The sequence below is a fragment of the Gadus chalcogrammus genome, chromosome 12 (assembly GCF_026213295.1).
Source record: "Gadus chalcogrammus isolate NIFS_2021 chromosome 12, NIFS_Gcha_1.0, whole genome shotgun sequence".
Taxonomy (NCBI): domain Eukaryota; kingdom Metazoa; phylum Chordata; class Actinopteri; order Gadiformes; family Gadidae; genus Gadus; species Gadus chalcogrammus.
In genome coordinates, this window is record NC_079423.1 from 10,037,307 (window position 1) to 10,062,748 (window position 25,442).

At 43.4% G+C, this 25,442-nt stretch overlaps 19 non-coding genes across 19 annotated transcripts; all 19 read left to right on the plus strand.

Annotated features, from left to right (window-relative positions):
• The first annotated feature begins 140 nt into the window (after positions 1–140).
• LOC130398199 (5S ribosomal RNA) lies at positions 141–259 on the plus strand. The gene has a single exon (XR_008900779.1). It is a non-coding gene; the product is annotated as a 5S ribosomal RNA (ribosomal RNA).
• A 529-nt stretch (positions 260–788) lies between these two features.
• LOC130398200 (5S ribosomal RNA) lies at positions 789–907 on the plus strand. Its single transcript, XR_008900780.1, has one exon. It is a non-coding gene; the product is annotated as a 5S ribosomal RNA (ribosomal RNA).
• A 529-nt stretch (positions 908–1,436) lies between these two features.
• LOC130398201 (5S ribosomal RNA) lies at positions 1,437–1,555 on the plus strand. The gene has a single exon (XR_008900781.1). It is a non-coding gene; the product is annotated as a 5S ribosomal RNA (ribosomal RNA).
• A 529-nt stretch (positions 1,556–2,084) lies between these two features.
• On the plus strand, positions 2,085–2,203 carry LOC130398202 (5S ribosomal RNA). Its single transcript, XR_008900782.1, has one exon. It is a non-coding gene; the product is annotated as a 5S ribosomal RNA (ribosomal RNA).
• Positions 2,204–2,732: 529 nt separating this feature from the next.
• Positions 2,733–2,851, plus strand: LOC130398203 (5S ribosomal RNA). Its single transcript, XR_008900783.1, has one exon. It is a non-coding gene; the product is annotated as a 5S ribosomal RNA (ribosomal RNA).
• A 528-nt stretch (positions 2,852–3,379) lies between these two features.
• Positions 3,380–3,498, plus strand: LOC130398204 (5S ribosomal RNA). The gene has a single exon (XR_008900784.1). It is a non-coding gene; the product is annotated as a 5S ribosomal RNA (ribosomal RNA).
• A 528-nt stretch (positions 3,499–4,026) lies between these two features.
• On the plus strand, positions 4,027–4,145 carry LOC130398206 (5S ribosomal RNA). The gene has a single exon (XR_008900786.1). It is a non-coding gene; the product is annotated as a 5S ribosomal RNA (ribosomal RNA).
• Positions 4,146–4,674: 529 nt separating this feature from the next.
• LOC130398207 (5S ribosomal RNA) lies at positions 4,675–4,793 on the plus strand. The gene has a single exon (XR_008900787.1). It is a non-coding gene; the product is annotated as a 5S ribosomal RNA (ribosomal RNA).
• Positions 4,794–5,322: 529 nt separating this feature from the next.
• On the plus strand, positions 5,323–5,441 carry LOC130398208 (5S ribosomal RNA). The gene has a single exon (XR_008900788.1). It is a non-coding gene; the product is annotated as a 5S ribosomal RNA (ribosomal RNA).
• A 529-nt stretch (positions 5,442–5,970) lies between these two features.
• On the plus strand, positions 5,971–6,089 carry LOC130398209 (5S ribosomal RNA). The gene has a single exon (XR_008900789.1). It is a non-coding gene; the product is annotated as a 5S ribosomal RNA (ribosomal RNA).
• Positions 6,090–6,618: 529 nt separating this feature from the next.
• LOC130398210 (5S ribosomal RNA) lies at positions 6,619–6,737 on the plus strand. The gene has a single exon (XR_008900790.1). It is a non-coding gene; the product is annotated as a 5S ribosomal RNA (ribosomal RNA).
• A 528-nt stretch (positions 6,738–7,265) lies between these two features.
• On the plus strand, positions 7,266–7,384 carry LOC130398211 (5S ribosomal RNA). The gene has a single exon (XR_008900791.1). It is a non-coding gene; the product is annotated as a 5S ribosomal RNA (ribosomal RNA).
• Positions 7,385–7,913: 529 nt separating this feature from the next.
• Positions 7,914–8,032, plus strand: LOC130398212 (5S ribosomal RNA). The gene has a single exon (XR_008900792.1). It is a non-coding gene; the product is annotated as a 5S ribosomal RNA (ribosomal RNA).
• A 529-nt stretch (positions 8,033–8,561) lies between these two features.
• LOC130398213 (5S ribosomal RNA) lies at positions 8,562–8,680 on the plus strand. Its single transcript, XR_008900793.1, has one exon. It is a non-coding gene; the product is annotated as a 5S ribosomal RNA (ribosomal RNA).
• A 528-nt stretch (positions 8,681–9,208) lies between these two features.
• LOC130398214 (5S ribosomal RNA) lies at positions 9,209–9,327 on the plus strand. The gene has a single exon (XR_008900794.1). It is a non-coding gene; the product is annotated as a 5S ribosomal RNA (ribosomal RNA).
• A 529-nt stretch (positions 9,328–9,856) lies between these two features.
• On the plus strand, positions 9,857–9,975 carry LOC130398215 (5S ribosomal RNA). The gene has a single exon (XR_008900795.1). It is a non-coding gene; the product is annotated as a 5S ribosomal RNA (ribosomal RNA).
• Positions 9,976–16,668: 6,693 nt separating this feature from the next.
• LOC130399747 (5S ribosomal RNA) lies at positions 16,669–16,787 on the plus strand. Its single transcript, XR_008902247.1, has one exon. It is a non-coding gene; the product is annotated as a 5S ribosomal RNA (ribosomal RNA).
• Positions 16,788–17,611: 824 nt separating this feature from the next.
• On the plus strand, positions 17,612–17,730 carry LOC130395703 (5S ribosomal RNA). The gene has a single exon (XR_008898728.1). It is a non-coding gene; the product is annotated as a 5S ribosomal RNA (ribosomal RNA).
• A 2,790-nt stretch (positions 17,731–20,520) lies between these two features.
• On the plus strand, positions 20,521–20,640 carry LOC130394165 (5S ribosomal RNA). The gene has a single exon (XR_008897350.1). It is a non-coding gene; the product is annotated as a 5S ribosomal RNA (ribosomal RNA).
• Positions 20,641–25,442: the final 4,802 nt, after the last annotated feature.

A 25,442-nucleotide genomic window follows, 5' to 3' on the forward strand; every position in this document is an offset into this window, starting at 1 on the left:
TAAGGAGTCCTACTGAATCAATTACTGCCGTTTATATCTAACTAATGATTGTTTTTGTAAGAGTGTAACGTCGAGCCTCAGCAGCTTTCTCACTCCTTATGTGCTACTGTATAAAACCTGGTTTTGCGCCTGCACTAATTGCTTACGGCCATACCACCCTGAACACGCCCGATCTCGTCTGATCTCGGAAGCTAAGCAGGGTCGGGCCTGGTTAGTACTTGGATGGGAGACCGCCTGGGAATACCAGGTGCTGTAAGCTTTTTCTTTTTCAACTCGAGCTCATTGCCTCCGTGGCCTACCGTGGCGTACCGTGACCTGATGTTTACTGCCAACCGCTTTGGAGGATTTAAGCAACATACAAAAACTGACAACGTCTCTCAAAACTATTTTTGTGAAACATGAGGACAGTATAGTGATACTGCCAGCAGGGAGCACCAGAGAGCTGAACCGACAGTTGTACATTTCTTAAACTTTCACCAACACAAACACGCACGCTCACTTCAGATCATGGGAGGACGTCAAAAAATCACCACCCATTCTCTGACACTTTAACCGTTAACCTTGGTTCAAACATTTAACATCACACGCACACGCAGTGTATTTCAGATAATTAATGAATTCAGATGTCACAATGATCGTTTACATGGATAAGGAGTCCTACTGAATCAATTACTGCCGTTTATATCTAACTAATGATTGTTTTTGTAAGAGTGTAACGTCGAGCCTCAGCAGCTTTCTCACTCCTTATGTGCTACTGTATAAAACCTGGTTTTGCGCCTGCACTAATTGCTTACGGCCATACCACCCTGAACACGCCCGATCTCGTCTGATCTCGGAAGCTAAGCAGGGTCGGGCCTGGTTAGTACTTGGATGGGAGACCGCCTGGGAATACCAGGTGCTGTAAGCTTTTTCTTTTTCAACTCGAGCTCATTGCCTCCGTGGCCTACCGTGGCGTACCGTGACCTGATGTTTACTGCCAACCGCTTTGGAGGATTTAAGCAACATACAAAAACTGACAACGTCTCTCAAAACTATTTTTGTGAAACATGAGGACAGTATAGTGATACTGCCAGCAGGGAGCACCAGAGAGCTGAACCGACAGTTGTACATTTCTTAAACTTTCACCAACACAAACACGCACGCTCACTTCAGATCATGGGAGGACGTCAAAAAATCACCACCCATTCTCTGACACTTTAACCGTTAACCTTGGTTCAAACATTTAACATCACACGCACACGCAGTGTATTTCAGATAATTAATGAATTCAGATGTCACAATGATCGTTTACATGGATAAGGAGTCCTACTGAATCAATTACTGCCGTTTATATCTAACTAATGATTGTTTTTGTAAAAGTGTAACGTCGAGCCTCAGCAGCTTTCTCACTCCTTATGTGCTACTGTATAAAACCTGGTTTTGCGCCTGCACTAATTGCTTACGGCCATACCACCCTGAACACGCCCGATCTCGTCTGATCTCGGAAGCTAAGCAGGGTCGGGCCTGGTTAGTACTTGGATGGGAGACCGCCTGGGAATACCAGGTGCTGTAAGCTTTTTCTTTTTCAACTCGAGCTCATTGACTCCGTGGCCTACCGTGGCGTACCGTGACCTGATGTTTACTGCCAACCGCTTTGGAGGATTTAAGCAACATACAAAAACTGACAACGTCTCTCAAAACTATTTTTGTGAAACATGAGGACAGTATAGTGATACTGCCAGCAGGGAGCACCAGAGAGCTGAACCGACAGTTGTACATTTCTTAAACTTTCACCAACACAAACACGCACGCTCACTTCAGATCATGGGAGGACGTCAAAAAATCACCACCCATTCTCTGACACTTTAACCGTTAACCTTGGTTCAAACATTTAACATCACACGCACACGCAGTGTATTTCAGATAATTAATGAATTCAGATGTCACAATGATCGTTTACATGGATAAGGAGTCCTACTGAATCAATTACTGCCGTTTATATCTAACTAATGATTGTTTTTGTAAAAGTGTAACGTCGAGCCTCAGCAGCTTTCTCACTCCTTATGTGCTACTGTATAAAACCTGGTTTTGCGCCTGCACTAATTGCTTACGGCCATACCACCCTGAACACGCCCGATCTCGTCTGATCTCGGAAGCTAAGCAGGGTCGGGCCTGGTTAGTACTTGGATGGGAGACCGCCTGGGAATACCAGGTGCTGTAAGCTTTTTCTTTTTCAACTCGAGCTCATTGCCTCCGTGGCCTACCGTGGCGTACCGTGACCTGATGTTTACTGCCAACCGCTTTGGAGGATTTAAGCAACATACAAAAACTGACAACGTCTCTCAAAACTATTTTTGTGAAACATGAGGACAGTATAGTGATACTGCCAGCAGGGAGCACCAGAGAGCTGAACCGACAGTTGTACATTTCTTAAACTTTCACCAACACAAACACGCACGCTCACTTCAGATCATGGGAGGACGTCAAAAAATCACCACCCATTCTCTGACACTTTAACCGTTAACCTTGGTTCAAACATTTAACATCACACGCACACGCAGTGTATTTCAGATAATTAATGAATTCAGATGTCACAATGATCGTTTACATGGATAAGGAGTCCTACTGAATCAATTACTGCCGTTTATATCTAACTAATGATTGTTTTTGTAAAAGTGTAACGTCGAGCCTCAGCAGCTTTCTCACTCCTTATGTGCTACTGTATAAAACCTGGTTTTGCGCCTGCACTAATTGCTTACGGCCATACCACCCTGAACACGCCCGATCTCGTCTGATCTCGGAAGCTAAGCAGGGTCGGGCCTGGTTAGTACTTGGATGGGAGACCGCCTGGGAATACCAGGTGCTGTAAGCTTTTTCTTTTTCAACTCGAGCTCATTGACTCCGTGGCCTACCGTGGCGTACCGTGACCTGATGTTTACTGCCAACCGCTTTGGAGGATTTAAGCAACATACAAAAACTGACAACGTCTCTCAAAACTATTTTTGTGAAACATGAGGACAGTATAGTGATACTGCCAGCAGGGAGCACCAGAGAGCTGAACCGACAGTTGTACATTTCTTAAACTTTCACCAACACAAACACGCACGCTCACTTCAGATCATGGGAGGACGTCAAAAAATCACCACCCATTCTCTGACACTTTAACCGTTAACCTTGGTTCAAACATTTAACATCACACGCACACGCAGTGTATTTCAGATAATTAATGAATTCAGATGTCACAATGATCGTTTACATGGATAAGGAGTCCTACTGAATCAATTACTGCCGTTTATATCTAACTAATGATTGTTTTTGTAAAGTGTAACGTCGAGCCTCAGCAGCTTTCTCACTCCTTATGTGCTACTGTATAAAACCTGGTTTTGCGCCTGCACTAATTGCTTACGGCCATACCACCCTGAACACGCCCGATCTCGTCTGATCTCGGAAGCTAAGCAGGGTCGGGCCTGGTTAGTACTTGGATGGGAGACCGCCTGGGAATACCAGGTGCTGTAAGCTTTTTCTTTTTCAACTCGAGCTCATTGACTCCGTGGCCTACCGTGGCGTACCGTGACCTGATGTTTACTGCCAACCGCTTTGGAGGATTTAAGCAACATACAAAAACTGACAACGTCTCTCAAAACTATTTTTGTGAAACATGAGGACAGTATAGTGATACTGCCAGCAGGGAGCACCAGAGAGCTGAACCGACAGTTGTACATTTCTTAAACTTTCACCAACACAAACACGCACGCTCACTTCAGATCATGGGAGGACGTCAAAAAATCACCACCCATTCTCTGACACTTTAACCGTTAACCTTGGTTCAAACATTTAACATCACACGCACACGCAGTGTATTTCAGATAATTAATGAATTCAGATGTCACAATGATCGTTTACATGGATAAGGAGTCCTACTGAATCAATTACTGCCGTTTATATCTAACTAATGATTGTTTTTGTAAAGTGTAACGTCGAGCCTCAGCAGCTTTCTCACTCCTTATGTGCTACTGTATAAAACCTGGTTTTGCGCCTGCACTAATTGCTTACGGCCATACCACCCTGAACACGCCCGATCTCGTCTGATCTCGGAAGCTAAGCAGGGTCGGGCCTGGTTAGTACTTGGATGGGAGACCGCCTGGGAATACCAGGTGCTGTAAGCTTTTTCTTTTTCAACTCGAGCTCATTGCCTCCGTGGCCTACCGTGGCGTACCGTGACCTGATGTTTACTGCCAACCGCTTTGGAGGATTTAAGCAACATACAAAAACTGACAACGTCTCTCAAAACTATTTTTGTGAAACATGAGGACAGTATAGTGATACTGCCAGCAGGGAGCACCAGAGAGCTGAACCGACAGTTGTACATTTCTTAAACTTTCACCAACACAAACACGCACGCTCACTTCAGATCATGGGAGGACGTCAAAAAATCACCACCCATTCTCTGACACTTTAACCGTTAACCTTGGTTCAAACATTTAACATCACACGCACACGCAGTGTATTTCAGATAATTAATGAATTCAGATGTCACAATGATCGTTTACATGGATAAGGAGTCCTACTGAATCAATTACTGCCGTTTATATCTAACTAATGATTGTTTTTGTAAAAGTGTAACGTCGAGCCTCAGCAGCTTTCTCACTCCTTATGTGCTACTGTATAAAACCTGGTTTTGCGCCTGCACTAATTGCTTACGGCCATACCACCCTGAACACGCCCGATCTCGTCTGATCTCGGAAGCTAAGCAGGGTCGGGCCTGGTTAGTACTTGGATGGGAGACCGCCTGGGAATACCAGGTGCTGTAAGCTTTTTCTTTTTCAACTCGAGCTCATTGACTCCGTGGCCTACCGTGGCGTACCGTGACCTGATGTTTACTGCCAACCGCTTTGGAGGATTTAAGCAACATACAAAAACTGACAACGTCTCTCAAAACTATTTTTGTGAAACATGAGGACAGTATAGTGATACTGCCAGCAGGGAGCACCAGAGAGCTGAACCGACAGTTGTACATTTCTTAAACTTTCACCAACACAAACACGCACGCTCACTTCAGATCATGGGAGGACGTCAAAAAATCACCACCCATTCTCTGACACTTTAACCGTTAACCTTGGTTCAAACATTTAACATCACACGCACACGCAGTGTATTTCAGATAATTAATGAATTCAGATGTCACAATGATCGTTTACATGGATAAGGAGTCCTACTGAATCAATTACTGCCGTTTATATCTAACTAATGATTGTTTTTGTAAAAGTGTAACGTCGAGCCTCAGCAGCTTTCTCACTCCTTATGTGCTACTGTATAAAACCTGGTTTTGCGCCTGCACTAATTGCTTACGGCCATACCACCCTGAACACGCCCGATCTCGTCTGATCTCGGAAGCTAAGCAGGGTCGGGCCTGGTTAGTACTTGGATGGGAGACCGCCTGGGAATACCAGGTGCTGTAAGCTTTTTCTTTTTCAACTCGAGCTCATTGACTCCGTGGCCTACCGTGGCGTACCGTGACCTGATGTTTACTGCCAACCGCTTTGGAGGATTTAAGCAACATACAAAAACTGACAACGTCTCTCAAAACTAATTTTGTGAAACATGAGGACAGTATAGTGATACTGCCAGCAGGGAGCACCAGAGAGCTGAACCGACAGTTGTACATTTCTTAAACTTTCACCAACACAAACACGCACGCTCACTTCAGATCATGGGAGGACGTCAAAAAATCACCACCCATTCTCTGACACTTTAACCGTTAACCTTGGTTCAAACATTTAACATCACACGCACACGCAGTGTATTTCAGATAATTAATGAATTCAGATGTCACAATGATCGTTTACATGGATAAGGAGTCCTACTGAATCAATTACTGCCGTTTATATCTAACTAATGATTGTTTTTGTAAGAGTGTAACGTCGAGCCTCAGCAGCTTTCTCACTCCTTATGTGCTACTGTATAAAACCTGGTTTTGCGCCTGCACTAATTGCTTACGGCCATACCACCCTGAACACGCCCGATCTCGTCTGATCTCGGAAGCTAAGCAGGGTCGGGCCTGGTTAGTACTTGGATGGGAGACCGCCTGGGAATACCAGGTGCTGTAAGCTTTTTCTTTTTCAACTCGAGCTCATTGACTCCGTGGCCTACCGTGGCGTACCGTGACCTGATGTTTACTGCCAACCGCTTTGGAGGATTTAAGCAACATACAAAAACTGACAACGTCTCTCAAAACTATTTTTGTGAAACATGAGGACAGTATAGTGATACTGCCAGCAGGGAGCACCAGAGAGCTGAACCGACAGTTGTACATTTCTTAAACTTTCACCAACACAAACACGCACGCTCACTTCAGATCATGGGAGGACGTCAAAAAATCACCACCCATTCTCTGACACTTTAACCGTTAACCTTGGTTCAAACATTTAACATCACACGCACACGCAGTGTATTTCAGATAATTAATGAATTCAGATGTCACAATGATCGTTTACATGGATAAGGAGTCCTACTGAATCAATTACTGCCGTTTATATCTAACTAATGATTGTTTTTGTAAAAGTGTAACGTCGAGCCTCAGCAGCTTTCTCACTCCTTATGTGCTACTGTATAAAACCTGGTTTTGCGCCTGCACTAATTGCTTACGGCCATACCACCCTGAACACGCCCGATCTCGTCTGATCTCGGAAGCTAAGCAGGGTCGGGCCTGGTTAGTACTTGGATGGGAGACCGCCTGGGAATACCAGGTGCTGTAAGCTTTTTCTTTTTCAACTCGAGCTCATTGCCTCCGTGGCCTACCGTGGCGTACCGTGACCTGATGTTTACTGCCAACCGCTTTGGAGGATTTAAGCAACATACAAAAACTGACAACGTCTCTCAAAACTATTTTTGTGAAACATGAGGACAGTATAGTGATACTGCCAGCAGGGAGCACCAGAGAGCTGAACCGACAGTTGTACATTTCTTAAACTTTCACCAACACAAACACGCACGCTCACTTCAGATCATGGGAGGACGTCAAAAAATCACCACCCATTCTCTGACACTTTAACCGTTAACCTTGGTTCAAACATTTAACATCACACGCACACGCAGTGTATTTCAGATAATTAATGAATTCAGATGTCACAATGATCGTTTACATGGATAAGGAGTCCTACTGAATCAATTACTGCCGTTTATATCTAACTAATGATTGTTTTTGTAAAGTGTAACGTCGAGCCTCAGCAGCTTTCTCACTCCTTATGTGCTACTGTATAAAACCTGGTTTTGCGCCTGCACTAATTGCTTACGGCCATACCACCCTGAACACGCCCGATCTCGTCTGATCTCGGAAGCTAAGCAGGGTCGGGCCTGGTTAGTACTTGGATGGGAGACCGCCTGGGAATACCAGGTGCTGTAAGCTTTTTCTTTTTCAACTCGAGCTCATTGACTCCGTGGCCTACCGTGGCGTACCGTGACCTGATGTTTACTGCCAACCGCTTTGGAGGATTTAAGCAACATACAAAAACTGACAACGTCTCTCAAAACTATTTTTGTGAAACATGAGGACAGTATAGTGATACTGCCAGCAGGGAGCACCAGAGAGCTGAACCGACAGTTGTACATTTCTTAAACTTTCACCAACACAAACACGCACGCTCACTTCAGATCATGGGAGGACGTCAAAAAATCACCACCCATTCTCTGACACTTTAACCGTTAACCTTGGTTCAAACATTTAACATCACACGCACACGCAGTGTATTTCAGATAATTAATGAATTCAGATGTCACAATGATCGTTTACATGGATAAGGAGTCCTACTGAATCAATTACTGCCGTTTATATCTAACTAATGATTGTTTTTGTAAAAGTGTAACGTCGAGCCTCAGCAGCTTTCTCACTCCTTATGTGCTACTGTATAAAACCTGGTTTTGCGCCTGCACTAATTGCTTACGGCCATACCACCCTGAACACGCCCGATCTCGTCTGATCTCGGAAGCTAAGCAGGGTCGGGCCTGGTTAGTACTTGGATGGGAGACCGCCTGGGAATACCAGGTGCTGTAAGCTTTTTCTTTTTCAACTCGAGCTCATTGACTCCGTGGCCTACCGTGGCGTACCGTGACCTGATGTTTACTGCCAACCGCTTTGGAGGATTTAAGCAACATACAAAAACTGACAACGTCTCTCAAAACTATTTTTGTGAAACATGAGGACAGTATAGTGATACTGCCAGCAGGGAGCACCAGAGAGCTGAACCGACAGTTGTACATTTCTTAAACTTTCACCAACACAAACACGCACGCTCACTTCAGATCATGGGAGGACGTCAAAAAATCACCACCCATTCTCTGACACTTTAACCGTTAACCTTGGTTCAAACATTTAACATCACACGCACACGCAGTGTATTTCAGATAATTAATGAATTCAGATGTCACAATGATCGTTTACATGGATAAGGAGTCCTACTGAATCAATTACTGCCGTTTATATCTAACTAATGATTGTTTTTGTAAGAGTGTAACGTCGAGCCTCAGCAGCTTTCTCACTCCTTATGTGCTACTGTATAAAACCTGGTTTTGCGCCTGCACTAATTGCTTACGGCCATACCACCCTGAACACGCCCGATCTCGTCTGATCTCGGAAGCTAAGCAGGGTCGGGCCTGGTTAGTACTTGGATGGGAGACCGCCTGGGAATACCAGGTGCTGTAAGCTTTTTCTTTTTCAACTCGAGCTCATTGACTCCGTGGCCTACCGTGGGTACCGTGACCTGATGTTTACTGCCAACCGCTTTGGAGGATTTAAGCAACATACAAAAACTGACAACGTCTCTCAAAACTATTTTTGTGAAACATGAGGACAGTATAGTGATACTGCCAGCAGGGAGCACCAGAGAGCTGAACCGACAGTTGTACATTTCTTAAACTTTCACCAACACAAACACGCACGCTCACTTCAGATCATGGGAGGACGTCAAAAAATCACCACCCATTCTCTGACACTTTAACCGTTAACCTTGGTTCAAACATTTAACATCACACGCACACGCAGTGTATTTCAGATAATTAATGAATTCAGATGTCACAATGATCGTTTACATGGATAAGGAGTCCTACTGAATCAATTACTGCCGTTTATATCTAACTAATGATTGTTTTTGTAAAAGTGTAACGTCGAGCCTCAGCAGCTTTCTCACTCCTTATGTGCTACTGTATAAAACCTGGTTTTGCGCCTGCACTAATTGCTTACGGCCATACCACCCTGAACACGCCCGATCTCGTCTGATCTCGGAAGCTAAGCAGGGTCGGGCCTGGTTAGTACTTGGATGGGAGACCGCCTGGGAATACCAGGTGCTGTAAGCTTTTTCTTTTTCAACTCGAGCTCATTGACTCCGTGGCCTACCGTGGCGTACCGTGACCTGATGTTTACTGCCAACCGCTTTGGAGGATTTAAGCAACATACAAAAACTGACAACGTCTCTCAAAACTATTTTTGTGAAACATGAGGACAGTATAGTGATACTGCCAGCAGGGAGCACCAGAGAGCTGAACCGACAGTTGTACATTTCTTAAACTTTCACCAACACAAACACGCACGCTCACTTCAGATCATGGGAGGACGTCAAAAAATCACCACCCATTCTCTGACACTTTAACCGTTAACCTTGGTTCAAACATTTAACATCACACGCACACGCAGTGTATTTCAGATAATTAATGAATTCAGATGTCACAATGATCGTTTACATGGATAAGGAGTCCTACTGAATCAATTACTGCCGTTTATATCTAACTAATGATTGTTTTTGTAAAAGTGTAACGTCGAGCCTCAGCAGCTTTCTCACTCCTTATGTGCTACTGTATAAAACCTGGTTTTGCGCCTGCACTAATTGCTTACGGCCATACCACCCTGAACACGCCCGATCTCGTCTGATCTCGGAAGCTAAGCAGGGTCGGGCCTGGTTAGTACTTGGATGGGAGACCGCCTGGGAATACCAGGTGCTGTAAGCTTTTTCTTTTTCAACTCGAGCTCATTGACTCCGTGGCCTACCGTGGCGTACCGTGACCTGATGTTTACTGCCAACCGACTTTGGAGAGGATTTAAGAACATACAAAGACCTGACAACGTCTCTCAAACTATGTTTTGTGAAACACGAGGCACAGTATAGTGATACTGCCAGCAGGGAGCACCAGAGAGCTGAAACGACAGTTGTACTATTCTTACAACTCTTCTCAACACCAACAACAAACACTGCACGCTCACTTCAGATCATGGGAGGACGTCAAAAAATCAACACATTCTCGACACTTTTAACCGTTAACCTTGGTTCAAACATTTAACATCACACGACCGCAGTGTATTTCAGAAATTAATGAATTCAGATGTCACAATGATCGTTTTACTTGGATAAGGAGTCCTACTGAATCAATTACTGCGTTTATATCTAACTAATGATTGTTTTTGGAAAAGTGTAACGTCGAGCCTCAGCAGGTTTCTCATTCTTATGGCTACTGTATAAAACCGGTTTTGAGCCAGCCATAATTGTTACGGCCATACCACTGAGCAGCAGGAAGTGTGCAGAGAGCAGGCGAGTGTTTGTTGCTACTTTTATGCTGGTTTAGTGCCTTATTTTTTTGATCTTTCTTCGATACCATCTCCCCAAACAGTGAGGCGTGTTTGGGGAATATAATTCTCCATTGGTTGGGGAAGAATATCATGCGGACGGACATAATGGGAACGGATCATGGAAACGGGGAAGGCTCGGATGAAGTAGACTGCGGAAAGAAGACCAGAGGGGAGGAGAGGTTGGAGAGAAAGAGAATAAATACGACAAGAAACTAACGTGAGTGTTGAACTTATCGGGGAAGATCCAATAACAGTGATGAGTTCATGAGAGTGACGATGAGAGGTGTGGGGGAGTTGATGGCGTGCCGTTAAACTTGATTGAAAAAATACGAATTGACAATGGACATCTCAGCGGGAAAATAAGCTTATGGATGGTTTCAAAATAAGAGGGGTTAGTTATAGTTGCAAAGGAGCTTACCAGTGACGAAACGGTGGTGTCGTTCTTGGAGCTTCCGGCGTACACCAAGGACAATGACGTTCTTCTGAAGCTACATGGGTGGGGGGTCTCTGCTGCCGTCACCGATCAAAAGAAGAATGTGGCCGGGCACTAACATCGCAGCACGGGACCAGGTTCCTGAAGGTGAAGTTTAATGACTTGGTTAGGTCGTTGCGTATTCGACGCAGTTCAGCACAGCTACGGGTCCCCAGTACTTCCGGGTGATCCACGAAGACAGGAGAAGGTTTGTGTAGGATGTGCATCCAACCTGGGCATATCCTGAGGGACTGTCCGGAGTTCAGATGCCACAGGTGCAAGGACAGGGGCACTACGCAAGGAGATGTGTGGCGTAGACGGAGAACAAGAGGCACCAAGGAGGAGAAGGCGGGAGCCGGGAGACGGACGTCGGCGAGGAGGAGGAGCGGACCGAGAGGAGAGGGAGGAGAAGGCGGTGGTAGCGGAGCTGAGGCGACTGAAGCTGAAAGAACGTGGCGTGGGAGTCGGCGGGGAGAAGGCAGTGAGGACGAGGCGCAGGAAGGAATGGCAAGAGGACTGTGAGCGCAGCGGAAGAGACAACGGAGACGGGAGGAGAGATGGAAAGGGAGGAGAACGGCTGCAGCGCGGACAGTGCGGTGAGAGGGGACGGACGAGCGAGAGGAGCGGAGCAGCGCGGGTGAGGGAGCGAAAGGAGGGGAGAGAAGAACGTGGAAAAGAGTGGAATGACTGTGGTGGGACAGGGAGGAGGAAGGTCGGTGGCAAGCGGGATTAAGTTGGGGTGGAGGGCTTGCTGATATAACAGAAAGTAGGAAGTGGGTGGCTTCGGATATATCAGACAGTGGGGAGGAAAGCATGGAGGTGGTGGGAGGAAATAGGAAAAGACCATCGGGGAGGAAGGAGAGAGAAGATAAGGGGAAAAAAAAGTGCAATTAATAATATAACGTGTGGAATCTCTTCTCATTTATACTTTTAATGATCAGGATAACTTCTTTTAACGCTAATGGGCTAAGGGACAGGAACAGGAGGCAGCAAACCTTGATGGTGTGTGAGGCAGACATAATATGTTTACAAGAGACACATTGGGATGAGGAGGTTATGAGGGTGGTTGAGAGAGAATGGATGGGGGACATGTATGTGAATAATGGTGGTGTTAAATCAAGAGGGGTAGCAATTTTAGTGAAAAGGGGAGTGGTTGAGAAAGTGACGAAGTGTGTGGATGATGGTGATGGGAGGGTGATAGGAATTACTTTTGAGTACTTGGGTAAAATATGTCGATTGTTGAATGTGTATGCGCCGAATGAGGTGAAGGAGAGGAGGGTTTTTTTTGAGGGATTGGGGGGAATGTGTGTGGAAACCTGTTTGGTGGTGGGTGACTTTAACGTGTGGTGTGGGAGGTTGGATGCGTCTGCAAGTATGTGTTTCATGAATGACTTGTCAAGAGGTGTGTTGGAGGAGGTTATGAGAGACAATGGTTAATAGATGTGTGGAGGGAAAGGAATCCAGAAGGGAGGGTTTTTTCAAGGAGGGCAAGTGGTGAGAGGAGTTTTAAAACAGAGTAGGATAGATTTAGTTTTGAGTACAAACGGCATTTCAGGTAGGATAGGGAGAATTGAGTATAAGGTTTACTGCGCTCAGTGATCACATGGTGTTAGGGTTTAATTTAGGTCAGGGGGTTTGAGAGGAGAGGGGGAGGCGTGTGGTGTATGAATGGTGAGTTGCTGAGAGAAGAAAAGTACAAAAGGAAAGTGAGAGAATGTATATTGAGGAGGAAGAATGAGAGAATGTATGAGGAGGACATTGGGAGGTGGTGGGAGAGTTTGAAAGGAGAGATAAAGGAATTGAGTATGGGTTATAGTAGAGGCAGGAATATGACCCAGAGAGAGAGAGAGAGGAGGTTAAAGGGAGATTTAGCTAGAGAGGCAAAGAGAGCGGATGAGGTGGTAGGCTATGATTTGGGGAAGTATATTAGAATTAAGGATGAACTGAAGGAGATAGAACAGAGGAGGTGTATGGGTGCAATAGTCAGAAGTAGGGCCAGATATGTGATTGAGGGAGAGAAATGTACAGGATTCGTTTTAGGATTAGAAAAGACGAAGCAGAAGAATAATTATTTAGAAAAGGTGGAAGGATAGGAAGGGGAGATGATTACTGATTTTGTAGGGATAGCTGAAAGAGTAGAAGATTTTTATAGGGATTTATTTAGGAAAGAAGAAGTGGATGAGGAGAGTATGAGGCAGGTGTTGGATAGTGTGAAAGCCAGGTTGAGCGATGATGATAGGGAGATGTGTGAGACAGGAATAGGGACAGGTGAAATAAATGAAGCGATAGGAGGGTTAGGGAGAAATAAGAGTCCAGGGATAGATGGGTTAATTGGTGAATTTTATGTTGAGTTTAGGGAGGAGTTAGTGCCAGTGCTAGAGAGGTTATTTAGATGGATAGAGGAGAAGGGCGAGATGCCGCTGAGCATGTCGACAGGGTTAGTAACGGTGATACACAAGAAAGGGAGTAGGGTTAAGCTACAGAATTATAGGCCACTTAGTATGTTGAATGGTGATTATAAAGTTTTAGCAAGGGTGTTAGCCAACAGGGTCAAGCAGGTAATAGGGAAGGTGGTGGGAAGCACACAGGCATATAGTATACCAGGTAGGGACATAGCAGACACAATTAGCAGTATTAGGGACATAATAGAATATATGAAGAGAGATAAAGGGGGGATAGTTGTAAGTTTAGATTTGAACAAAGCATTTGATAGGGTGGATCATGAGTATTTATATAGAGTGTTAGATAAATTTGGTTTTGGGCACAGGTTGGTAGGATGGATAAAGAGGATGTACGACAGGGCAGTGAGTTGCGTTAAAATCAATGGGATTGTCACAGACTCATTTAGACTGGAAAGGTCGGTTAGGCAAGGCTGTCCGCTGTCGGCACTGCTCTACTCCTTGTCGGCAGAGCCGCTAGCGGCACTTCTAATGCAGAATGATGGGATCAGGTGTATAGAGTTACCAGAGGGGCGGGTTAGTTTATTATTTCAGTATGCGGATGACACGACAGTTACAGTAAGGGACAGGGAAAGTGTAGTTGAGGTTTTAGGTAGTGTAGAGTTATATGGTAGGGCATCAGGGGCAAAAATAAACATAGAAAAGTCAGAAATCATGTATGTAGGTGTGGAGAGAGCAGGTAGGAGGGAGATAGGATTGAAAGAGAAAAAGGATTATTTTAGGATGTTAGGTGTGAACTTAGGGATAGAGGATAAAGAAGGGAGGGATATGCAGTTTGAAGGGATAATGAATGGTATTAGGAAGACGTTAAGGTTTTGGAAACTTAGAGGGTTGAAGCTGAAGGGGAAGGTGACAGTTGTGAATGCGCTGATAATGAGCAAGCTTGTGTATGCAATGAATGTGTTGGATGTGCCTGATAGAGTTTTGAAGGAGGTGGAGAGAATGGTGAGTGAGTTTGTGTGGGGAGGGAAGGGAGTTAGGATAGCCAGGGAGGTGATGGAAAATGAGTATGAGGATGGTGGGTTAAAATTGATTAATTTAGAAAGGAAAAAGAAAGCCCTGAGGGTGAAAATGGTGGTGAGATATTTAAAGGACAAGGGGGATCATATATGGAAGGTGTTTTTAAGGGAAGCAATTAATAAGTGTGGTGGGTGTGGAGAGAGTGGAGTGTATATGGAACTAAAGAAAGGTATGTTGGTTGGAGTGGCTGAGTTTTATAAGGAGGTGTTGGGAGCGTGGGGAGAGTTTGTGAAATGTGTGAAGTATGAGTGTAAGGATGTTAAGCAGGTATGGGAGCAACCAGTGTTTTTAAATCCAAAAATCACATTTGAGGGGAACACAATTTATAACAGGGTGATTTGGAGAGCAGGGGTTAGGAAGGTGAAGGATTTAGTTTATGAGTATGTACCTGGGTTCATGAGGGCACAGGTAATGGTCGATGAGGTGAGGGAAAGAGGGGATGAAATATGGTTGGGTACGGCACAGGGAGTGTTGGAAAGGATCGAGGAGGGTATGCCGAGAGAATGGGTTGGGATGATTGAGAGAGAGGCTGTGGTGAATGGAGAAGGTGAGATGGAAATGTATGTGGGGGAAGGAGAAAGGAGGGTGAGTCTGAAGAGTGTGAAAACGAGAGTAATGTATAGATGTTTAAGAGGGAAAGAAGTGAGGAGACCGGCTGCAGAGAAAGTATGGGTTAGAGTGATGATTGATATGGATGTAGGGGGAATATGGAGGAATTTAAGAGTGAAATGGAACTGCATTGAATGTGAAGATTTTGATTTCCTTTTGCGGCACAATAGGGTGTTTAACAATTTAATAATCAGTAGGTTTGATGTGAATGTGAGGAAGGAATGTGATGTGTGCGGAGTGGGGGTGGAAACGTGTATGCATGAGTTTGTTGAATGTTGTGAGTTGGAGGGATACTTTGGGAAAATTAAAGGATTAATAAACAGATGTTGGGGAGGAGGGTTTGTGGAGAGAATGAAATGGAGAGAGTTGTGGCTGTTTGGTGTGACAAGTAGGTTGGAAGGTTGTAATGTTAATCTGTTAAATTATGTTTTAAGCCACGCAAGGTTTGCTGTCAAGCTCAGGAGAAATTTGGCCCATTATGAGAAGAAGAGAGTTGAGGTATGGAGTGTTTTTAAGAGTATAATGAGAAGAGATGTAAATATGGTGTATAGTTATGTTGGGAAAGATGAGTTTCTGGGAGGGTTTGTGGAGGGGAGCACTTTTGTTGTGCTTGGAGGCGATGGGGAAGTGAAATTGGATTTTGGATAAGTTGAGGTCAGCAGGGTGACTGACTATTTTTTATTTCTTGTTAATTAGTGTTTTAAGTTCATGACTTTTTTGATTTGGTGAGGGGCCAGCGTATTGAAGGTTTTTACAAAAGCATCCTGGCTAACCCAGTATTGTTTGTAGTTATTTTGGTTTTATGAAGTATCTTTCTTGTTTTATTTGTTTTATGTTTTATTTATGTATGATGGTGTATGTATATATTTTGTGTTAATAATAAAAAAAAAAAAAAAAAAGAACACGCCAGATCTCGTCTGATCTCTGAAGCTAAGCATGGTCGGGCCTGGTTAGTACTTGGATGGGAGACCGCCTGGGAATACCAGGTGCTGTAAGCTTTTTCTTTTTCAACTCGAGCTCATTGCCTCCGTGGCCTACCGTGACCTGATGTTTACTGCCAACCGCTTTGGAGGATTTAAGCAACATACAAAGACTGACAACGTCTCTCAAAACTATTTTTGTGAAACATGAGGACAGTATAGTGATACTGCCAGCAGGGAGCACCAGAGAGCTGAAATGACAGTTGTACATTTCTTAAACTTTCACCAACACAAACACGCACGCTCACTTCAGATCATGGGAGGACGTCAAAAAATCACCACCCATTCTCTGACACTTTAACCGTTAACCTTGGTTCAAACATTTAACATCACACGCACACGCAGTGTATTTCAGATAATTAATGAATTCAGATGTCACAATGATCGTTTACATGGATAAGGAGTCCTACTGAATCAATTACTGCCGTTTATATCTAACTAATGATTGTTTTTGTAAAAGTGTAACGTCGAGCCTAAGCAGCTTTCTCACTCCTTATGTGCTACTGTATAAAACTTGGTTTTGCGCCTGCACTATTTGCTTACGGCCATACCACCCTGAACACGCCCGATCTCGTCTGATCTCGGAAGCTAAGCAGGGTCGGGCCTGGTTAGTACTTGGTTGGGAGACCGCCTGGGAATACCAGGTGCTGTAAGCTTTTTCTTTTTCAACTCGAGCTCATTGACTCCGTGACGTACCGTGACCTGATGTTTACTGCCAACCGCTTTGGAGGATTTAAGCAACATACAAAGACTGACAACGTCTCTCAAAACTATTTTTGTGAAACATGAGGACAGTATAGTGATACTGCCAGCAGGGAGCACCAGAGAGCTGAAATGACAGTTGTACATTTCTTAAACTTTCACCAACACAAACACGCACGCTCACTTCAGATCATGGGAGGACGTCCCATTGGATGGGAGACCGCCTGGGAATACCAGGTGCTGTAAGCTTTTTCTTTTTCAACTCGAGCTCATTGCCTCCGTGGCCTACCGTGACCTACCGTGACCTGATGTTTACTGCCAACCGCTTTGGAGGATTTAAGCAACATACAAAGACTGACAACGTCTCTCAAAACTATTTTTGTGAAACATGAGGACAGTATAGTGATACTGCCAGCAGGGAGCACCAGAGAGCTGAAACGACAGTTGTACATTTCTTAAACTTTCACCAACACAAACACGCACGCTCACTTCAGATCATGGGAGGACGTCAAAAAATCACCACCCATTCTCTGACACTTTAACCGTTAACCTTGGTTCAAACATTTAACATCACACGCACACGCAGTGCATTGCAGATAATTAATGAATTCAGATGTCACAATGATCGTTTACATGGATAAGGACTCCTAATGAATCAATTACTGCCGTTTATATCTAACTAATGATTGTTTTGGTAAAAGTGTAACGTCGAGCCTCAGCAGCTTTCTCACTCCTTATGTGCTACTGTATAAAACTTGGTTTTGCGCCTGCACTAAATGCCTACGGCCATTCCAACCTGAACACGCACGATCTCGTCTGATCTCGGAAGCTAAGCAGGGTCGGGCCTGGTTAGTACTTGGTTGGGAGACCGCCTGGGAATACCAGGTGCTGTAAGCTTTTTCTTTTTCAACTCGAGCTCATTGCCTCCGTGGCCTACCGTGACCTACCGTGACCTGATGTTTACTGCCAACCGCTTTGGAGGATTTAAGCAACATACAAAGACTGACAACGTCTCTCAAAACTATTTTTGTGAAACATGAGGACAGTATAGTGATACTGCCAGCAGGGAGCACCAGAGAGCTGAAACGACAGTTGTACATTTCTTAAACTTTCACCAACACAAACACGCACGCTCACTTCAGATCATGGGAGGACGTCAAAAAATCACCACCCATTCTCTGACACTTTAACCGTTAACCTTGGTTCAAACATTTAACATCACACGCACACGCAGTGTATTTCAGATAATTAATGAATTCAGATGTCACAATGATCGTTTACATGGATAAGGAGTCCTACTGAATCAATTACTGCCGTTTATATCTAACTAATGATTGTTTTTGTAAAAGTGTAACGTCGAGCCTCAGCAGCATTCTCACTCCTTATGTGCTACTGTATAAAACCTGGTTTTGCGCCTGCACTAATTGCTTACGGCCATAGGCGTCGATTATGGGGGGGACGGGGGGGACATGTCCCCCCCACTATTTGAAAAACTAATTTTGCCCCCACACTTTTAAAAAAGAAAAAAAAAAAAAAAAATTAAAAATCCCCACATACTCAACCGAAATCGTCGAGTCTAAAATCATGTGATAGGCGCGCTCGAAGACATCATTTATTAGATAGGCCTACCTAATAAACCGTTGGAACACACAAGACCGGAACCCATGGCAACGCCGGTAAACAAACCCCGACTCCCGAGAAGCCCAATCCCTATGAGCTCCCTGCGCTACGGCCATCCGGAGGCACACAGAGTTTTTGGCCGTGATATTATATATACAATTATATTATATTATATACTGTTATATATAGAGCTCCGAGAGTCGCAAACGGCAACAATCACTTTCTCCTCCATGCTGCAGTACACCCCGGACTGCACTGCGCTGAGTTTTACGGTTGAACGCTGATTGGCTGTTACGTTACACATGTCACTCAGTGGCCACGCTGTTGAACGCTGATTGGCTGTCATCACGCGAAATTCGTGTCAAAGTTGAAATTTTTCGCGCCACAAATCCTCGTGAACGCGCTTGCCTGTGCACGGCGAAAGTGTGGCGCGACAAATCAAAAATATTCGCCCGATACGCGTCTATACGTTCACTTTGTATGGGATCTTGTCGTCCCGTTGCATTTTGGGGTGAACGCACTGGAGAAGTTTCAAGACAGACAGCCAAAATTGACATTTTTATTCAGAAAATAGCCGGTCCTTTTGCTTCCTATAAAAAGCATGTTTGTGACACTGGATATCGATATGGATACGTCATCTAGCCTGCATGTAGAGGGCCACATAAGGTAAATTGGTTTACGTAAACTTTGCTGCTGGTTCTGTTTGCTCGTGAATCGTGATGGTTGGTGCTCCAGTTAGTATGCGTTGTATATATAGATTGCAGCTAGTAGCAGCTACACACGGTGCGATTGCTATGCCAATGTGGTTATAGTTGGTTTTGTCTGATTGAGATATGTGACGACTTGGAGCCTGGTAGGCCTATCCTGACATAAATATGCTAAATGTTCTCGCATAACCTGTGTGATTATCCTAAACTGAAGGGGATTTTATTTGCGGACAATTTTCTTATGATGTTGTAACGAGTGAAGTCTACATTGGTCCTTCGCAAGTGTTTACTGGTGGTCAGGATTTGGCAGATGCAATTCTCCTCTGGGTGCTTGTATTTTTCTTTTTTTAATGAAGCATAACATATGCTACCAGCAGCCCTTGCGCGTCTTCAAAAGGCTGATGCTCAGTACCTCGTTTCAATTCGTACCCCCTTTACAGTCTGGCATTGTTTGTCTGGTAAACTCTGTCGATGTCAAGATAAGTGTTAAATTGCCAACACTGTTCTTTGTCCTGTGTGTATTAGTATTAGGCCTACATATCCCCAGCCAATACCCTGGTGTTTCCAACGCTGTTTTGCAAAACAAGCCAAAACACAAACTGTGGTTTTCAACTTTTATTGTTCGAATAGGATCTTCATAGGGCTGGCCCGAATGCCATTTTTCAGGCTTCGAATACTCGTTGGTTTTTCCGAGCGAATATTCGAATACTCGTTCCAGAAAAAAACACCATCAAAAACAACATTAATAATCTTTATATACTCCCTGGAACCGATTTTGACAGTATCTGCATATTTTGTTTAATAGCTTTTTGAACGTTAATTAGTAGGCCTAAGTAGGTTGAAGTTCCTTAGTTTTTCCCCGTGAAAGCGAACAGCTGTTGCTCCGTTCCAAATCAGCTGTTCTCTGTCATCTCAGCCCTTACGGGAGCTTTTCAATTCATCCTGGAACGTGCATCTTTTCAGGGAATTTGTACAATAAATCCATAACAAAAACCGAATATTGATTGTCTTATGTGTCCATATTATATCCATTATATTGACCGGGTATTCCCAAGACGCTCACGCTCTGCAGCAAGCCAGTCACAGCTTATAGTTTGCCTCCCTCGCTCTGGTAAAGTCACCTACGTGGAAAAAAAAAATAACGAAGCTCCGAATACTGATTTAAGCTTCAAATACTAATTTTCCGAACCAGTATTCGAATATTTGAATAATTTCAACACCTGACAATACACTGTAGAGCATATTGTAATGCAGCGTTGAATGGATGAATAGCTTACATAAGGGTACCCAGCACTTTTCAGACCACACTCAAGCTTATGGTTATTGTCCCCACCACTTCTAAAAACAAACTGACGCCCTTGCTTACGGCCATACCACCCTGAACACGCCCGATCTCGTCTGATCTCGGAAGCTAAGCAGGGTCGGGCCTGGTTAGTACTTGGATGGGAGACCTCCTCAGAAGCCCAGGTTGCTGTAAGTAGTGACGGGTGTCACCAAAAGAAAAAAAAAAACACGCCCGATCTCGTCTGATCCCGTTCAGGTGTGCAACCAGGAAGTGAGCAGTGAGCAGAGAGAGCAGGTGGAGAGAGCAGGTGGACTTTTTTGTTTGTGCTAGATTTAAAGTGAGTGAGTGTGTTTTAGTTTTTGTTTTAGTTTTTTTTATTCCCCCAGCAGCTTGCTGTTCGGGGGAACGTCTTTTTTTGTTTTTGTTTCTGTGTGTGTGTTTGAATGAGTGACGTAATGGAGAGGAGAGAGCGAGTAGAGAGGAGTAGGACGGATCTCATGGCAACTGACAGCGGACCGGCAAGCACAACGACACAGAATATGGACAACGGCATGGAGCAGACATCGCCCAAGAACACCGACCATGGAAAGACCCCGACCACGAGCAGGATCATGGACAACGGCAAGACGCAGCAACCGACAAAGAACGCCGACATTGGAAAGGAAACGACTATGAGAAGGATCACGGACAACAGTAAAAGTACCTCGGAACTTCTTCAAAGCACAGATAAGAAATTTGAGAAGGAGCTTACCTTGGCGGTAGAGATCGTTGGAGATGAGATGGTGACTATGATGGAGCTTCTAAGTGAGGTTAAAAAAACGTGGTGGTGAATGGATGCCGTTTTAAAATGCCCAAAAAGTACGAAATAACAATGGACAATGTTGAAGGGAAGGATAAACTGTTAGATGGGATTAGAATAAAGAAGAGCACGGTAGTGGCAAAAGAAATTAGAAATGACGAATTAGTTGTATCTTTTTTAAACTTGCCGACGTACATTGTGGATGGTGTCATTCTTGCCAAACTTGCAGAATGGGGAGTTAAGGCAATCTCGCCAATTAAAAGAAGAATGTGGCCAGGAACTGACATAGCCGATGGAACCAGGTTCTTGAAGGTCCGGTTCACTGAAACAGTGAAATCGCTACCTTACACAACGAAGTTCGAAACACTAGAGGGGGGAGAGTACTTCTGCGTGATCCATGACAGGCAGATGAAAGTATGCAGATTATGTATAAAACCGGGTCACATCTTCCGAGAATGCCCAGAATTCAGATGTCACAGGTGTAAAAAACAGGGACACTATGCAAGGGAGTGTGTTCCAGAAGCAGCGGAGAGAGAGGATGTCAGCGTCGCGGAGGAGGTCAACGTCGCGGAGGAGGTCAACAGCACTGACGGCGAGGAGGAGGAGCCGGAGGACAGCGACGAGGACGACATGCAGACGGAGGGAGACCTAGGGGGCGTCCCAGAGAGCAGGGCGGAGACCATGGTGCAGAACCAAAGACGGCATCCCCTGAGTGACGTCGCAGCAGGAGACGTGTTGGGAGCTGTGGGGCAGGAGGAGAGCCGGTCCGGAGAGGAATCGAGTGGAGAGAAGGCTCCTCGCGAGACGACTCCAGCAGACGGAACCGGCAGCGTTGGGGTAAAGGAGCATGGAGATGGAAACCGAGACGAGAGGGAAACTGCGATGGACTTCATGATTATCGAGGATATTTCAGAGGCAGAGAGTGTAAGCAGACCGCAGAAGGAACGAAAGGCGGAGGAGACCACAAAGAAAAGAAAAGCTGCGCTCCAAGCTGAGGAGAAAAGGAGGAAGAGGGAGGAAAGAAGGACAAAATGAAGGTTGGGAATGAAACCGTAATTATGTGTTTAATGTTAAGCTTGATTTCATTCAACACAAATGGGCTAAGGAATCAAAGCAAATTTGGAAAACTATTAATTAAATGTAAAAATAATGACATGTTATGTCTGCAAGAAACGAACTGGACAGACCATATCATGAAAGATATAAAAACGAAATGGACAGACATTATGTATGCAAACCATGGTACGGATAAATCATGTGGGGTAGCAATCCTGATAAAAAATAATACTGTAGAAAACCTCAAAGAAATCTACAAAGATAAAAAAGGAAGAGTCATAATCATAGAATTTAAATACAAAAAGATAGAGTACAGAATAATTAATATATATGCACCAAATATAGAAGCAGACAGGAAGGCTTTTTTTTTGGATTTAGGAAAATGGTGTGTGGGAAACTGTATAATAGTGGGAGATTTTAATTTAAAAAGTACAAGGTTGGATATGGCAAGAGGGAAGGAATTTAAAAATGATGCTTCAAGAAAGGTTTTTCTGAAAACAATGGAGGAAAAACAATTAATTGTGTGTGGTGCCTAAACAGTACTCTCCTAGAGGAAGAGGGATATAGAAATAAAATAGTGGCCTGCATAGAGAATGGAAGAAAGAACATGGACATGTGTAGAAACAAGGGATTATGGTGGGAAAGACTGAAGCAAAAGATAAGGACAATAAGTATTAGATATGCAAAGGTCCGGGCTTTTATAGAAAGAGAGAAAATAAAATGTTTGAAGGATGAGCTGGCAGAAGAGGCAGAAAGAATTGATAAGGATCCAAAACATAGCATAGAAAAATACATAAAGGTGAAATCCAAACTGGACGTTTATGAACAGAATAAATGTATGGGGGCAATAACAAGGAGTAGGGAGAAATATGCGATGAAGGGGGAGAGATGCACAGGCTATTTTTTGGGATTAGAAAAAAGGAAACAGGAAAGGGTATATATTGAAGAGTTAGAAAATGAAAATGGAGAGATAATAAATGATTTTGTAGACATTATTGGAAATGTTGGGACATTTTATAAAAATCTATACAAAAAAGGAAATGCAAAGAAGGAAGATATAAATACAGTATTAGGTAATATTAATAAAACGATAACAAATGATGAGAAAAGTATGTGTGATGACAACATCAAAGACATAGAAATAAAGGAAGCAATAATGTCATTAAATACCAATAAAAGTCCGGGAACAGATGGCCTTACAAGTGAATTTTATAAAACATTTATAGACGATCTGCTACCAATTTTAAACATACTTTATGCAGAGATGGAGAAGGAGCAGGAGATACCAGAGTCGCTGGCAACAGGACTAATAACGATCATATATAAAAATAAGGGAAGCAAAAGAAAACTGGAAAACTATAGACCGCTAACTGTACTAAACACGGATTACAAGATCTTAACAAAGGTATTAGCAAACAGAATAAAAACAGCAGCACCAACAATCATAGCACCAACACAGGCGTATGGGATACCAGGGAGGGACATATCGGACATTATTTGCACAATAAGGGACACAATCGAATGCATGGGGAAGGATGGTGGAATTATTTTAAGTATGGACCTTAATAAAGCCTTCGATAGGGTTGAGCATAGTTTTTTATTTTGCACATTAGAAAAATTTGGTTTTGGGCAAAGAATAATCAACTGGATTAAATTATTGTACAAAAATGCAAGGAGTAGGATAAAAATAAATGGAGCTATAACTGATCCTTTTCCATTGGAAAGATCTGTGAGGCAAGGGTGCCCGCTATCGGCAGTACTTTACAGCTTAACTGCAGAAAGTCTCGCGGAAATGATAAAGAAGGATAAGGAAATAGAGGGGATAAAATTGCCAAATGGGGGTGAAAGCAAAATACAGCAATATGCTGATGACACCACATGTATGGTAAAAAATATGAATAGCGTGAAAAGGATAATGGGAAAAATGGAAATATATGGGAGAGCAGCAGGGGCTAAAGTAAATATAGACAAAACTGAAATAATGTACGTCGGAAATATAAACCAAAATGATTGTAACATACCTTTTAGAGTTTCAAATGATTATATGAAAATATTGGGGATAAATATGGGAGTGAAAGAAAAGGAGGCGAGAGATGAGACATGGAATGGGGTAATAAATAAAGTGAAAAACACATTAAATGCGTGGAAGCCGAGGAGATTGAAATTAAAGGGGAAGGTTTTAGTGGTAAATGCATTAATACTATCCCAGATTGTCTATGCCTTGACTGTGATAGACATGCCAGAGTGGGTGCACAAAGAGCTAAACGGCACAATTACAAATTACATTTGGGATGGGAAACTGGCAAGAATAGCACAAAAGACACTGATAGGGAAATATGAAGAAGGAGGATTGAAATTGGTGGACTTGAATATTAAGAAAAAAGCAATACGAATAAAAACTGTTAAAAAGTATCTGTATGATAGGGTTGATTATGGATGGAAAAATGTTTTTAAGGAATATTTATATAAAAATGGAAGATGTGAAGAAAACGGTCTAATAATGATAATGAAAAACTCCATGTATGAGAAAGTGCCTAGATATTATAAAGAGGTGTTTGATGCATGGGGGAAATACAGAATAAACATTAAATATGAATGCACAAAATACAGTCAGGTAATAAATCAACCAATATGGTGTAACCCATTGATAAAAATGAACAATAACATGCTATGGGATAAAAAAATATTTTATTCTGGACTAACACAAATAAAACATTGCCTATATGAATTCATACCTGGGTTTCTAAGATACCAGGCTATAATAGACACAGTTAAGGAGTATGATGAAGAAATGAACGAAACCACTACTGTAAATATGTACGATAAAATAAAAGAAAGCATACCAATAGATTGGGTGAGGCAAATAGAAAATAACGTGGTTATAGAAAGGAAAATAACGTTCCCCGAGTTATATATAGAAAATAATGGGGAAAAAAGGCCACTAAGGGATTCAAAGGTAAAGGACTACTACAAAGCGCTGATCCAAAAGGAATTTAAGGAACCTGCATCGGAAAAGGTTTGGGAAAAGGTGTTCCCAGGTATGGAAGGAAATCAAATATGGAAGCAGTGGAATGTAAGCAAAAATAGTATAGAATGTCAGGATCATGATTTTAAATTACGGCACAACAGACTGTACACAAAT